This window comes from Trichechus manatus, unplaced genomic scaffold, assembly GCF_000243295.1.
Source record: "Trichechus manatus latirostris isolate Lorelei unplaced genomic scaffold, TriManLat1.0 scaffold00356, whole genome shotgun sequence".
Taxonomy (NCBI): Eukaryota; Metazoa; Chordata; class Mammalia; order Sirenia; family Trichechidae; genus Trichechus; species Trichechus manatus.
Window position 1 is genome coordinate 421,084 of NW_004444292.1, and position 16,229 is coordinate 437,312.

A 16,229-nucleotide genomic window follows, 5' to 3' on the forward strand; every position below is an offset into this window, starting at 1 on the left:
AACTGTGCATGTGGAAATTTTTGAAATGGTGTATCTTTGGCTATGTATATTTTCACCAAAAAAAAAGGTTGAGAAGTTAGAAGGTTGACATGTTGTGGGGTTGTTAACCAATGTCATAAAACAATATGTGCACTACTGTTTCATGAGAAACTATTTGTTCTATAAGCCTTCACCTGAAGTACAATTAAGAAAAAAAAACAGCCTGGTACTGGTACAACGACAGATACGCTGACCAACAGAACAGAACTGAGAACCCAGATGTAAATCCATCCACCTATGGTCACCTGATCTTCGACAAGGGCCCAAAGTCCACCATCTCGGGAAAAGACAGTCTTTTCAACAAACGGTGCTGGCAAAACTGGATGTCCATTTGCAAAAAAATGAAAATAGGACTCATACCTCACACCATACACAAAAACTACTTCAAAATGGATCAAAGACCTAAATATAATGCCAAAAACTATAAAGTTCATAGAAGAAAAAATAGGATCAACACTAGAGGCCCTGATACACAGCACTAACAAGATATAAACTATAACCAACAACATACTCCTAAAGATAAGCTAGATAACTGGGATCTTCTAAAAATTAAACACCTATGCTCATCAAAAGACTTCACCAAAGAGTAAAAAGAGAACCTACAGACTGGCAAAAAAAATTTGGACTTTACAAATCAGACAAAGGTCTAATCTCTAAAATCTACAAGACAATCCAACACATCTATGACTAAAAGACAAATAATCCAGTTAAAAACTGGGCAAAGGAAATCAACAGACTTCACCAAAGAAGACATTCAAGCGGCCAACAGACACAGGAGGAAATGCTTCGGATCAGTAGCCACTAGAGAAATGCAAATCAAAACCACAATGAGATACAATCTCACCCCTGCATTACTGGCACAAATAGAAATAACTGGAAATAACAAATGTTGGAGAGGCTGCGGGGAGATCAGAACTCTTATGCACTGCTGGTGGGAATGCAAAATGATACAACCATTTTGGAAAATGGTAAGGCGCTTCTTTAGAAAGCTAGAAATAGAAATACCATACGATCCAGCACTCCCACTCCTAGGAATATATCCTAGAGAAATAAGAGTCGTCACTCAAATAGACATATGCACACCTATGTTGACTGCAGCATTGTTCACAATAGCAAAAAGATGGAAACCACCTAGATGCACATCAACAGATGAATGCATAAACAAACCATTACATACACACAAGTGAGTATTATGCAATGATGAAGAACAATGATGAATCTGTGAAGCATCTCACAACATGGATGAAACTCGAGGACATTACGCTGAGTGAAATAAGTCAATCACAAAAGGACAAATATTGTATGAGTCCACTACTGTAGAAACTCATGAAAAGGTTTACACACCAAAAGAAACAATATTTGATGGTTACGAGAAAGGGGAGAATACTAAATAGACAATAGGTAAGTGGTAGCTTTGGTGAAGGGTAAGACAGTACACAATACTGGGGAAGCCACCACTGCTCGTACAGGGCAAGGTGATGGAAGCTCCACAGACACATCCAAACTCCCTGAGGGAAAGAATTGCTGTGCTGAGGGCTGGGGAAACCATGGTCTTGGGGAACATCTAGGTAAACTGGCATAAGATAGTTTTTAAAGAAAATGTTGTACATTTTAGCTTGGTGAGTAGTGTCTGGGGTTTTAAAAGCCTGTGAGCAGCCATCTAAGATACTCCACTGGTCTCACCCCTTCGGGAGCAAGGGAGAATGAGAATACAATACAAGGAAAAGGTGAGTCCAAAGGACTAATGGACTACATAGCTACCAAGGCCTCCACCAGACTGAGTCCCATACAACTAGATGGTGCCCAGCTACCACCACAGACTGCTCTGACCGCGATCACAACCAAGGGTCTCCGACAGAGCTGGAGAAAAACACAGAACAAAATTCTAACTCACAAAAAAAGACCAGACTTACTGGCCTGACAGAGCCTGGAGAAACTCTGAGAGTATGGCCCCTGGACACCCTGTTAGCTCAGTAATGAAGTCACTCCTGAGGTTCACCCGTCAGCCAAAGATGAGACAGCCCCATGAAACAAAATGAGACTAATAGGGAACAACAGCCCAAGGACAAGGACTAGAAGGTAGGAGGGGACAGAAGAGTCGGTAATAGGAAACCCAAGGTCAAGAAGGGAGAGTGTTTACATGTCATGGGGTTGTTAACCAATGTCATAAAACAACATGTGTACTGTTTAATGAGAAAGTATTTCTTCTGTAAACCTTCATCTAAAGTACAAGAAAAAAAGTTACAAAAAGAAAAAAAAAAAGAAAGAAAGAAGGCTATTACAGAAACCAAGGAAAGTGTGTGGTGCCTTGATCTCTAGTAGCAACCAAGGGAATGCAGATGTTTACTGATAAGAACAATTTTTTTTTTTAATAAACAATATTTTACTGTGTTTTTGGTGAGGGTTTACACGGTAGTTTAGGCTCCCATTCAACAATTTCTATACAAGTTGTTCAGTGATATTGGTTACGTTCTTCACAATGCGTGAACGTTCTCATTATTTGTTCTAGTTGTTCCACTTCCATTAACCTAGTTTCCCTGCACCCTTAGATTCTCATCTTTGTTTTAAAGTAACTCTTGATCATTTGGTCTCATACTGGTGGATTTTGAAAGGAACAAATTTTACAAATATAAAAAACAAATTAAGAGCAAAGCAAAAAGCAACTGGATGCTTATTTTAAGAAATACAGGAGCAGAGCCAAGACAGAGGCTTTTAGTCAGACACACCGTACCATCTCTCTACAGCAAGACCCAAGAAACCAAGTGAAACAGACACAGGTGACAATCCTAGAACCCTGAGCATCAAATGATAAGATAAAGAATTAGACTGAATACCAACTGGAAGAAGACACTGAACGAAAACAGCGAATGAGGAGAGATACGGAGCGGAGGTGCCCTGACAGCTGGTCTAGCACAGCATGGACATCTTGAGACAAAGCCAGTACCAAATCCAGGTGAGAAGCACAGGAAGGCAACTTCATGGAATTACCAATAGGAGACAGAGAAGCTGTGTAGACATACCCAAAGTGAAGCTAGCTTGAGCAGGACATTAACCAGATAAAGGAGGGAAAATACAGGAAGAAGAGCAAGAGCTCCAGGAATCCTGGCGTTCACAGAGCAGGAAAAGAGCCAGGATTCTGAAACAGGGTAACTCACCAGTCACACAGCACACACAGGGTAACAGATCCATAGTGTGACAACGCGGGGTCCAATACCCAACCAGACTCCAAGAAGACCCTCTCCTTGCAGTTGGTCAGGGCCAGGTCCCAAAGGCTAGTTGCAGCCAAGGGGAAGTGCACTGGCACTCGCCCAATGACCAGAGGAACAAGCACCTTCTCCCCCTAACCTCCTGGTGATTAGCGGCATGAACTTACACCCCCATATCCAGGCCACCCTGATAGCCAAAGACCATAGTACTTGCCTCCCCTTCCCCCATCCCCGTCCATCAGGATACCCCATTCCCCACAGTGAGGAGCAGAGAGAAAGTGCTCTCCAGGGCACCCGCACCACCCCCAGCCCCACCCAACTTGCGCAGCAGGTGAAGAGTGCTCTTGTGCTCCCAGTCACCTGTCACATGCCCTGACCACAGCCCCGCCCACCTGGCAAGTGACTGTGAGCACTCCCTGTCCCATATACTGAGCATGACTGACCCACCCGCACTGATGTATCAAAACAAACCAAAAGAAAAAATCAGCACAAAACAAACAAACTTACAATCAATGTATAAATAAAATAATACCTTAATGATTTGGAGACTATTTAACAAATTATATTAAGAAACAGGGTATGATGGCTCAAATAAATAACAAAGATAAAGGGGCAGAAAACCTTCCTGAGGAAGAAATGGTAATACAACTATCTGACAAGGAATTCAGAAGACTTATATACAGGATCCTCAAAGAGATCAAGGAAAACACAAAGCCCTACATAAACTAAGAAAACAATACAAGAACAAAATGACAAAATAAAGACAATTAGAAACCATACAAAAACTACAACAGAAATCTACAGGATTAACAATAAATATCAAAAAGAGATAATGTAATGGAAGGACAGACGTCAAACTGAATCAATGCAGAAAAGAACCAGTGAAGTAGATGACAAACTCCTTGATACTAACTTGTGTGGGGAACAACCAGAGAAAAGAATGAAGAAAGTCTAAGAGTTCTATGGGACGCCATCAAGAGGAATAATTTACACAAAACAGGAATTCCAGAAGACGCAGAAAAAAAGAAAACTGCGTGGAAAATTACTAAAGACACACTGGCTGGAAACCTCTCAAATAACGAAAAACAAGATGGTCGCCATCCAAGAGGCTCAACAAACCCCCAGTAAGTAGAACCCCTACCCCCCAAAACTCATGAAGACATATCATAATCCAAAACCAGAGACAAAGGAAAAATTAGGAAAGCAGCTCATGAAAAACAAAATATCACTTACAAAGGGGCACCATTAAGACTATATGCTGATTTCTCATCAGAAACCATGCAGGCAAGAATGCAATGGAATGACATGTACAAAATCCAGAAGGAAAAGAATTGTCAACCAAGAATTATGTATCAGTAAGACTGTCTTTCAAAAATGACAGCTAAACTGAGACATTCTCAGATAAGCAGAAACTAAGGTAATCTATAAAAACCAGACCAGAAATATTAAAGGGAGTCCCTCAGATAGAGAACTAATGACATCAGACAATGACCTAAGATAAAGCCACAGGACAACATCACCCAGATACCAACCCAGATAAAGACTTTACAAAAAAAATAAAGCTAAAAAACTGACTACAGGGAACCAAAGGAATTAAACTGTAAACAACAACAGCGTCAGAAAGGGGGAATAAAAAAATGGAGTTATAGAATTTCCATAAGAAGAGGAAGTCAATGCGATTTCAAGACATAACCGATTGTTTTAATTTAAAGAAAACTAAGGTAAACTTCAGTGTAACCACAAAGAAAAGTAATAAATCTACTAATCAAAATAAAACTAAAAAGATCCATTAAACACCAATATCACAACAATGACTGATAGGAAAAGAAAATCCATATACAAAAATAACTCAGCACAGAAAATTAAGGGAAACAAAGAAATGGTTAACACCACCAAAAAAAGTACTACAAAATGACAGCAATGAATCCATACCTATCGATAATCCCACTGAATAGTAAACAGATTAAATGCACCACTCAAGAGACAGAGTGGTAGAATGGATTAAAAAAAAAAACCTGACTCATCAATATGCTGCCTACGAGAGACACATCTCAGACACAAAAACATAAACAAATTAAAAATCAAAGGATGGGAGGAAAAAAAAAAAACAAGCAAACAGTATCCAAAAGAGAGCAGAAGTAGCAATATTAATTTCAGATAGACTTTAAATCTAAATCCATTATAAGATACAAAGAGGGCATTATATAATGATTAAAGGATCAAACCACCAAGAAGACGTAACAATACTAAATATCTATGCCCTGGTGGCACGGTGATTAAGAGCTCAGCTGCTAACCAAAAGGTCAGCAGTTCGAATCCACCAGCCGCTCCTTGGAAACTGGGCAGGGCAGTTGTACTCTGTCCTATAGGGTTGCTATGAGTCGGAGTCAACTAGACAGCAAGGGGTTTGGTTTCTGGTATGTACCCAATGACAGAGCTCCAAAACACGTAACACAAATTCTAAGAGAATTTAAATGAGAGACACACAGTTCTACAACAAGAGGAGACTTTAACACATTACTTTCAATAATGAACAGAACTAGAAAGAAACTCAATAAAGATACAGAAGATCTAAGTAATAAATAACACAATCAATCACCTAGATCTCACAGACATATACAGAACACACCACCGAACACGAGCACAGTACACATTCTTCTCCAACCTATACAGATCATTATCCAGAACAGACCATATTCTAGGCCACAAAGCCTCAATTAAAAAAAAACAAAAACAAAAAAAATCGATACAATACAAAGCATCTTCTCTGACTATAATGCTATAAAACCATAAATCAGTAACAAAGTGCAAGGAAAAATAATTAAATATATGGAAACTGAGTAACATCTTACTTTAAAACTACTGGGTCATAGAAGAAATTTTAAAATTCTTAGAATCAAATGAAAATAAAGACACAACATACCAAAACCTCTGGGACACAGCAAAAGCGGTGCTCAAAGGAAAATTTATAGCAATAAATGCACACATCAGAAAAGATAAAAGATTCAAAATCTGTAACTTAACCCAACAACTTGAACAAACAGAAAGGGAATAGCAAAAGAAGTCCACAGCCACGAGAAGAACAGAAATACACATTCTCCTCACTTATCGATTATCTCCTTATCCAACATTTCACATTTACAACAATAGTAAAAAACTACTATCCAACTATTTTGAGCATTAAAGACATACATCTGGCAGTAAAGAGCGCTGAGGTGCAAGGTAGGAGTAAGACTGGTTTCGATGGTTAAGGTTATGTGTCAGCTTTGGTGGGCCATGATCTCAGCAGTTTGGCAGTTATGTAATGATGTAATTTGGCAATTATATAACAATGTATTCATTTTGTGATCTGATGTGGCCATCCTCCACTATTGCTTAACACCGGTTCCACATTAATGACCTGGTCTTTGGACCCTAACCATGTCAGTAAGACAGGAGAGTGTATAATAATGATCAAAGCAGAAATAAACAACAAAAATTGAAAATCAACAAAATGAGAAGTTGGTTCTTTGAGATGATCAATAAAATTGACAAACCACTGGTCAAACTGAAAAAGGAAAAAAATGAGAAGATGCCAATGAAACGGGCAACATTATAACATAACCAACCAAGATAAAGATGATTATTACAGAATATTATGAAAACCTGTACTCCAAGAAATTTGAAAACCTAGAAGAACAAGTTTCTAGAGATGTATTATCTACCTAAATTAACACAAGCAGAGGTAGAAAACCTAAACAGACTCATAACAAAAGAAGAAACTGAATATGTCATCAAAAAAAAACTCCCAAGGGCATATATACAAAACCAAAAGCCAACATTATTCTCAAAGGAGAGAGACTGAAAAGCATTCCCCTTGAGAATGGGACAAGGATGCCCACTAGCATCCCTCTTATTCAATAGTGTACAGGAAGTCCTAGCCAGAGTAATAAGGCAAAGAAAGGGAAATAAAGGACATTCAAATTGGCAAGGAAGAAGTGAAACTATCCCTATTTGCAGATGACATGACCCTATAATTAGAAAATCCAAGAGACTCCACAAGTAAGTTACTGGAACTAACAGAAGAGTTTAACAAAGTGGCAGGGTATAAGATCAACCTACAAAAATCAGCTGGATTCCTCTACTCTAACAAGGAGAACACCAACAAGGAAATCAGAAAAACAATACCATTTACAATAGCCCCCAAAAGGATAAAATACCTAGGAATGAATCTAACCAAACACTAAAAGACTTATACAAGGAAAACTAAAGAACACTACTGAAAGAAACCAAGAGAGACTTACAGAAATGGAAAAAACATACTAAGCTCATGGATTAGAAGACTTAACATTGTGAAAATGTCAATACTACCCAAAGCGATCTACAGATATAATGCCATCCTGTATCGAACTCCCAACATTATTTAATGAAATGGAAAAACTAACCTACAACTTTATACGGAAAGGAAAGAGTTCCCGAATAAAGAACAAAGTAGGAGGCCTCACAATCACCAATCCCAAAACTTACTATGCAAACATGGTAGTCAAAACAGCCTGGTACTGGTACGATGACAGACACACAGACCAATGGAACAGAACTGAGAACCCAGAAGTAAATCCATCTGGCTATGGACAGCTAATCTTCAACAACGGGTCAAAGTCTACTCAATGAGGAAGAGATACTCTCTTTAACAAATGGTGCTGGCAAAACTGGACATCTATTTGCAGAAAAATAAAACAGGATACATACCACACACCGTACACAAAAACTAACTCAAAATGATTCAAAGACCTAAATATTAAACCTAAAATCATAATGTTCTGGAAAACAACAGGGACAAAGCTAGGGGTCCTGACTTATGGCATACGTAGACTATGAAATATAATTTAAAATGCACAAACAACAGAAGATAAACTAGATAACTGGGACCTCCTAAAAATTAAATACTTATGGTCATCAAAAGACTTCACCAAGAGTAAAAAGGGAAATCTCCTTCACCAAAAAAAAAAAAAAAATGGCAACAACATATCTGACAAGGGTCCAATCTCTAAAATATATTAGAAAACAACACCTCAACAACAAAAAGACAAACAATCCAAATAAAAAATCAGCAAAGGACATGAACAGACACTTCAAAGATATTCAGGGGGCTAACAAACATACAAAGAGATGCTCACAATAATTAGGCATTAGAGAGATGTAAATCTAAACTACAATAAGATACCATTTCACCCCAGCAAAAATGGCAATCATCAAAAAAACAGAACACAACAAATCCTGCAAGGTCGTGGGGAAACTGGACTCTCAAACACTGCTGGTGGGATTGCAAAATGGTATAATCACTACGGAAAACAGTATGGTACTTCCCCAAAAAGCTAGAAAGAGAAATACCATACACGATCCAGCAATCCCACTATCAGGTATTTATCCCAGAGAAATAAAAGCGGTGGCACAAATAGACATATGCTCACCCATACTCACTGCATTGCAGCATTATTCACAATAGTCAAAGGATGGAAACAGCCTAAGTGTCCATCAACAGATGAACGGATAAACAAATTATGGCACATACATACAATGGAAAACTACACAACAATAAAGAATAGTAAGTCTGCGAAACATCTTTATAACATGGATGAATCTGGAGGACATTATGCTGAATGAAATAAGTCAATCACAAAAGGACAAATACTGTAATGATACCACTTTTATAAAAAGTTAATAGGTTTACTCAAAGAAAGCAACATCCTTTCATAGTTACCACGGATGAGAGGGAGACGGAGGAACATTCACTTACTATATGCTAGACATGTTAATTCTGGTGCAGAGAAAAGCAATACACAATACGGAGAAAGTCAGTACAAGGTAAATGAAAACGCTGAAAGGTACACAAGAACAAAGGACAACTACAGTAATAACTGTAGGACTAAGGTGCATCTCACCCAAGCCATGGTGCTTTCAATCGTCTCATACGCATGCGAAAGCTGGATAATGAATAAGAAAGACCAAATAATTGACACCTCTGAATTATGGTGTTGGCGAAGAATACTGAATATACCATGGACTGCAAAAAAGAATGAACAAATCTGTTTTGGAAGAAGTACAGGCACAATGCTCCTTAGAAGCAAGGATGGCAAGACTTCATCTCACATACTTTGGACATGTTAGCAGGAAGGACCAGTCCCTGGACAAGGAAATCACGCTTGGTAAAGTAGAGGGTCAGTGAAAAGGAAGAAAAATGTCACCTCTGCCCAAAGCGATCCACAGATAGAATGCAATCCCAATACAAGCGCCAATGGCATTTTTTAATGAGATGGAGAAACAAATTAGCACCTTCATATGGAAAGGGAAGAGCCCTGGATGAGTAAAGCATTACTGAAGAAGAACAAAGTGGGAGGCCTCACACTACCCGATTTTGGAACCTATTATACCGTCACAGTAGTCAAAACAGCCTGGTCCTGGTACAACAACAAATACATAGACCAATGGAACAGAATTGAGAATCCAGATGTAAATTCATCCAACTATGAGAAGCTGATATTTGCCAAAAGCTCAAAGTCCCTTAACTGTGGAAAAGACAATCTCTGTAACAAATGCTGCTGGCATAACTGGATCTCCATCTGCAAAAAACTGAAAACAAGACCCATACCTCACATCATGCACAAAAACTAACTCAAAATGGATCAAAGACCTAAATATGAAATCTAAAATGATAAAGATCATGGAAAAAAAAACAGGGACAATGCTAGCAGCCCTAATACATGGCATAAACAGAATACAAACCATAACTAACGATGCACAAACAACAGAAGAGAAAGTAGATAACTGGGAGCTCCTAAAAATCAAACACTTAAACTCATCAAAAGATTTTACCAAAAGAGTCAAAAGACAACCTACACTGTGGGGACCATGGTCTCGGGGAACATCTAGCTCAACTGGCATAACACAGCTTATAAAGACAATGCTCTATATTCTACCTTTGTGAGCAGTGTCGGGGGTCTTAAAAGCCTATGAGCGGCCATCTAAGATACTCCACTGGTCTCATCCCTTCGGGAGCAAGGGAGAATGAAGAGAACAGGATACAAGGAAAAGATTAGTCTGAAGGACTAATGGTCCACAGCTACCAAGGCCTCCACCGGACTGAGTCCAGTATAGCTGGATGGTGCCCGGCTATCACCACTGACTACTCTGACCAGGATCACAACAGAGGCTTCTAGACAGAGCTGGAGAAGGATGTAGAACATAATTCTAACTCACAAAAAAAAGACCAGATTTACTGGCCTAAAGGAGACTGGAGAAACCCCGAGAGTATGGCCCACAGACACCCTTTTAGCTCAGTGGCGAAGTCATCTCCAAGGTTCACCATTCAGCCTGGGAGTGGATAGCCCCATAAAACCAAATGAGACTAACGAGGTACAGGAGTCCAGTGACAAGGGCCAGAAGGCAGAAGGGGACAAGGAAGCTGGTGATAGGGAACCCAAGGTTGAATAAGGATATTGTTGACGTGTTGTGAGATTGTTAACCATTGTCATCGGGCAACATTTGTAGTAACTGTGAAATGAGAAACTATTTTGTTCTGTAAGCCTTCATCTTAAGTGAGAATAACAGCACAATTGGAAGAGCGTAGTCAATGTCACTGAACTGTGCATGTAGAAATTTTTGAAATGGTGTATCTTTGGCTATGTGTATTTTCACCAAAAAAAAAAAAAAAAGGTTGAGAAGTTAGAGGGTTGACATGTTGTGGGTTGTTAACCAATGTCATAAAACAATATGTGTGCTACCATTTCATGAGAAACTATTTGTTCTGTAAGCCTTCACCTGAAGTACAATAAATAAATAAATAAATAAATAAATAGGGAAAAAAAAGAAAGAAAGAGCAGGAGGGAAAGGCTTCTAGGACAGAGTTTTTAAGAATGAGTATGACTTAGTGAGGAGAAGGGAAGAGAAGATGGAGAGAGCAGCACAGGCAAAGAGACAAGTATGCTGGTTTGGGAACTGCTGGTTCTGAGTACTAATCAAAGAAGGGAAGGGGTAGGGAAGAGAATGGTGGGTGAGCAGGCAGACCAGATCACGAAAGTGCCTTGTGTGCCATTTTAAGGAGTTTGGGTTTTATCCTGAAAACAACTGGAGCAAAACAAGGACATGTAAATCAAGAAGTTGTATGATCAAACCTGCTTAGAATATTAATTTTGACAGTGTGGAGAGGAGATGGGGTACTTGTTATATTGGAGCTAAGGATGGAAAAATGAGTATGAAAGGAGATTGGAAGTTGCTAAAAGGGACCAAGCAGGTAATACAAGTGAGTGAAGTGAGCCAGCTGTAGGAAACAACAGAACAGCAGGGACTTTCTGAACTGGAAAACCCATGCCTCATCAAGAAGGGAAGTCTCACCTCAGCTGTAACTGAATGTTGCCAAATGGCCATATGGGCCTACGGTTCCCAGATATTCCAATTTTCCAAAAGAAGCCTGGAATCTGCATTTTTAACTACAATTTCCAAATCTGTAAAGGTTGGCAACAAGTTTTAAAAATTTCAACACTGCATAGGCCATACACAGATAGTCTGTAGGCTGACCCTTGGGCTACTGGTTTGCAAACCCAGGCCTAAACTAGGGCACTGGCTGTACATTCGGGATTAGAGCAAAGTTAAGGAAATAGAAATAGCACTATTTGTGTAGTAGTGGACAGAATAAAGAAGGGAGAGGGAAAGATCAAGGATAACTCTAAAAAATTCGTGACACTACTAAAAAAAAAAAAAAAGGGAAACCTTGGTGGCGTAGTAGTTAAAGTGCTATGGCTGCTAACCAAAAGGTCGGCGGTTCGAATCCACCAGGTGCTCCTTGGAAACTACATGGGGCAGTTCTACTGTGTTCTATAGGGTCACTATGAGTTGGAATCGACTCGACGGCAACGGGTTTTGGTTTCTACTGAAAATAATATATGGCTTTTAAGAGTTTTCAAACTTGAAAAACTTTTTGGTGAGTTAAAAGTGAAATAAAAGAATCTTTTAATGCAAACTGTGATTTCTGACTTCCATTTATATATTAAAAATAGTTGTTCTTTGTTCAAATTTTCTCATATGTTCCTACTAAAAGTTGTAGTCATTGAGATTTCACTATCTTCTGTTTGTACACATGTATTAACTTCACTTTTTGGCATTCAGTGTAATCCAAAATTAACGCAACATGACCTTAATACACATTTACATAAAAATCAGCTTTATCAGGGAATTCTAGAAATAAAATTGTAGTAAAAGTTCTGGAAAATGGGATTTCCCTCATATGTCCAAGTCTGGGTTTGCATTTATGCAAAGCCATCAATGAATAAACATGACAATAACTGATTCCTCTGCTTTCACTCGCCCAGGTAACCGTAATTCTAAATCTCATTTATGATTCCATTGCTTACATTTTATAGTTTCTTTGCATCTCTATATTCCCATAAAAGTACTATTTTTTTTTTAATACTGTGCTTTACCTTTATACAAAAGGTATTAATCTGTATTCTTTGGGGAGTTTATTTTGCTTAATATTATATTGAGAAGATTCATCCACATTGTTGTGTGTAGTTATAGTTCATTGATTTTGACTGTGTATAATAGTCCATTGTGTGAGCACACCACAGCTTATTCCTGCACTCTCCCATTGATAGGCATTTGGGTTGTTTCCAGGTTTTTACTATTGTGAACAGTGCTGCTATGAACATTCTTGTACACATCTCCTCCTGTACATAAGCAAGAGTTTCTCTTGAGTATATACCTAGGAAGAGAATTGCTGGGTCATAGGGTTATTTTCTGTTCTAGCCTCTATTTTGGGTGGTGTGTTTGCAGGTGCATAGTGTTTTTAATGTCTAACTGGTTATTAAATTATAATGAGTTATAACTAATTATAATCATTTATTTAAAATAATTAACTAACTAAATAAAAATGGACCATGTATGGAAAAATGATTAGAGTGTGTCAAGAACCCAGGATTATGATTAATCCAATTGTGTGCACCAGGGGTCCAAAATAAAGACTGCTAACAAAAAGGTCGGAGATTCAAAAAAAAAAAGACAACCTACAGACTGGGAAAATAATTTTGGCTACTAGAAATCCGATTAGTGAATAATAATCTCTAAAGTCTACAAGATACTGCAAAACCTCAACAACAAAAAGACACCCCAATTAAAAAATGCACAAAGGGTATGAATGGGCACTTTGCCAAAGACGACATTCAGGCAGCTAACAGACACACGAGGAAATGCTCACAATCATTAGTCATTAAAGAAATGCAAATCAAAACTAAAATGAGACACCATCTCACCCCAACAAGGCTAGCATTAATCCAAAACACACAAAATAATAAAATGTTGGGAGAGGCTGGGGAGAGACTGGAACACTTATACACTGTAGTGGGGAATGTAAAATGGTACAACCACTTTGGAAATCGATTTGGCACTTCCTTTAAAAGCTAGAAACAGAAGTACGATATGATCCATCAACCCCACTCCTTGGAATATATCCTAGAGAAATAGGAGCCATCACACAAATAGATATACACACACCCATGTTCACTGCAGCACTGTTCACGATAGCAAAAAGATGGTAACAACCTAGGTGCCCATCAATGGACGAATGGATAAACACATTACAGTATATACAAACAACGGAATACTATGCAACGATAAAGAACAAGGATGAATTCATGAAACATAACATAAAGGAATCTGAAGGCATTATGCTGAGTGAATTTAGTCAGTTGAGAAAGGACAAATATTGTATAAGACCACTATTATAAGAACTCAAGACAAGGTTTAAACACAGAAAAAAAACATTCTTTGATGGTTAGGAGGGTGGGGAGAGAGGAGGGAAGGGGGTATTCACTAACCAGACAGTAGCCAAGAATTATCTTAGGTGAAGGGAAGGACAACACACACTGCAAGGGAAGTCGGCACAACTGGACTAAACCAAAGCTAACAAGTTTCCTGAATACAACCACTTCGAGGGACAGAGAAGCAGGGGCAGGGGTCTGGGGACCATGCTTTCAGGGGACATCTAGGTCAACTGGCGTAACAAAGTATATTAAGAAAACATTCTACAACTCACTCTGGTAAGTGGCATCTGGGGGTCTTAAAAGCTAGCGAGTAGCCACCTAAGATGCATCAATTGGTCCCAACCCACCCACAGTAAAGGACAATGAAGAATACCATAGATACAAAGGAAGTATTAGCCCAAGAGACAGAAAGGGCCACATAAATGAAAGACTCCATCAGCCTGAGACCAGAGGAACTAGATGGTGCCCAGCTACCACCAATGACCGCCCTGACCAGGAACACAACACAGTCCCTGACGGAGCAGGAGAAAGGTGGGGTGCAGAACTCAAATTCTAGTAAAAAGACCAGACTTAATGGTTTGATTGAGGTTGGAGGAACCCCAGAAAGCATGGCCCACAGGCTCTCTGCTAGCCCAAAACTAAAACCATTCTTGAGGCCAACTCTTCAAAGATTAGACTGGGCTATGGGACATAAAGTGATACTCGTGAAGAGCATGCTTCTTAGCTCAAGTAGATACATGAGACTAAATGGGCAGCTCCTGTCCAGAGGCAACATGGGAAGGCAGAAAGTGTCAGGAGCTGGTTGAATGGACACAGGAAATCCGGGGTGGAAAGGAGGTGCGTGCTGTCACAGTGTAGGGAGAGCAACTAGGGTCACATAACAATGTACGTATCAATTTTTGCATGATAGACTAACTTGAAATGTAAACTTTCACTTAAAGTACAACAATAAAATAAAAGAATAAGAAAAATAGAGGAAGACCCTCAACAAGATGGACTGACACAACGGCTGCAACAATGGGCTCAACCATAACGACAACTGTAAGGATGGCGCAGAACCGGGCAGTGTTTTGTTCTGTTGTACATAGGGTCGCTAGGAGTCGGAACCAACTTGATGGCACCTAACAACACTAACAACTACACCATATACAATTTTGCAACAAAGTAATAACAACCAAAAATCTGTGAGTGGTTACACAGGTAGATACGTAGGCTACACAGATGTGGGAGGGCATATGGGACTGCGTGCACGTGCATATGTGGGTATGAAAAGACCCACTGCCATCGAGTCCATTCCGACTCACAGTGATTCTGTAGTTGTCAGTAACTGTATACACATATTTCCATGTGCTGCACATATCATATGTATAATACAGCACACAGGAGGAACAATTATGGAAACTTCTTAGACATATCCAAACACCTCGTGGAACTGAGTTAGTTACTGGGCTTGAAGGCTACGGACCATAGTCTCGGGGGACATCTACTTCAATTGGCATTAACACAGTTCATAAAGACAATATTCTACATCCCAGTTTGGTGAGTAGCATCTGGGGTTTTAAAAGCTTGCAAGCAGCCATCTAAGACACAGCTATTTGTCTCTTCCTGTCTGGAGCAAAGAAGAGTGAAGGAAACCAAAGATTCAAGGAAGAAGTTAGTCCACAGGACTAATGGCCTACATGAACCACTCCTCCTCTAGCCTGAGACCAGGCTAACTAGATGGTGCCCGACTACCACTACCGACCACTCTGACCAGGGATACAACAGAAGATCCAAGTTAGAAAGGGAGAAAAATGTAGAACAAAACTCAAATTCATAAAAGAAGACCAGACTTACTGGACTAATAAGAGACTGAAGGAACCCCAAAACTATCGTCCTAAGACACCCTTTTAACCTCACACTGAAGCTACTCCTGGAGGTCACCTTTCAGCCAAATTACAGACTGGCCTATAAAATAAACAATAACACCAGTGAGAAACATGCTCCTTAGAACAATCAACTAAATGAGACCAAACAGGTAACATCTGCCCAAAAGCAAAGATGAGAAGGGAAGGAGGGGCAGGGAAACTGGCGGGATGGAAACAGGGAAGGCAGTGTGGAAATGGGGAGAGTGCTGATATATTATGGGAATAGAAACCAGTATCAGAGAACAATTTTTATACAAATTGTTGAATGGGAAACTAATTTGCTA

At 39.3% G+C, this 16,229-nt stretch overlaps 1 protein-coding gene across 3 annotated transcripts in view; it reads right to left on the reverse strand.

Annotated features, from left to right (window-relative positions):
- Nucleotides 1-16,229, reverse strand: part of PSPC1 (paraspeckle component 1) — a 113,640-nt gene that overhangs the window by 72,536 nt on the left and 24,875 nt on the right. The gene's annotated exons all lie outside the window — the stretch shown is intronic.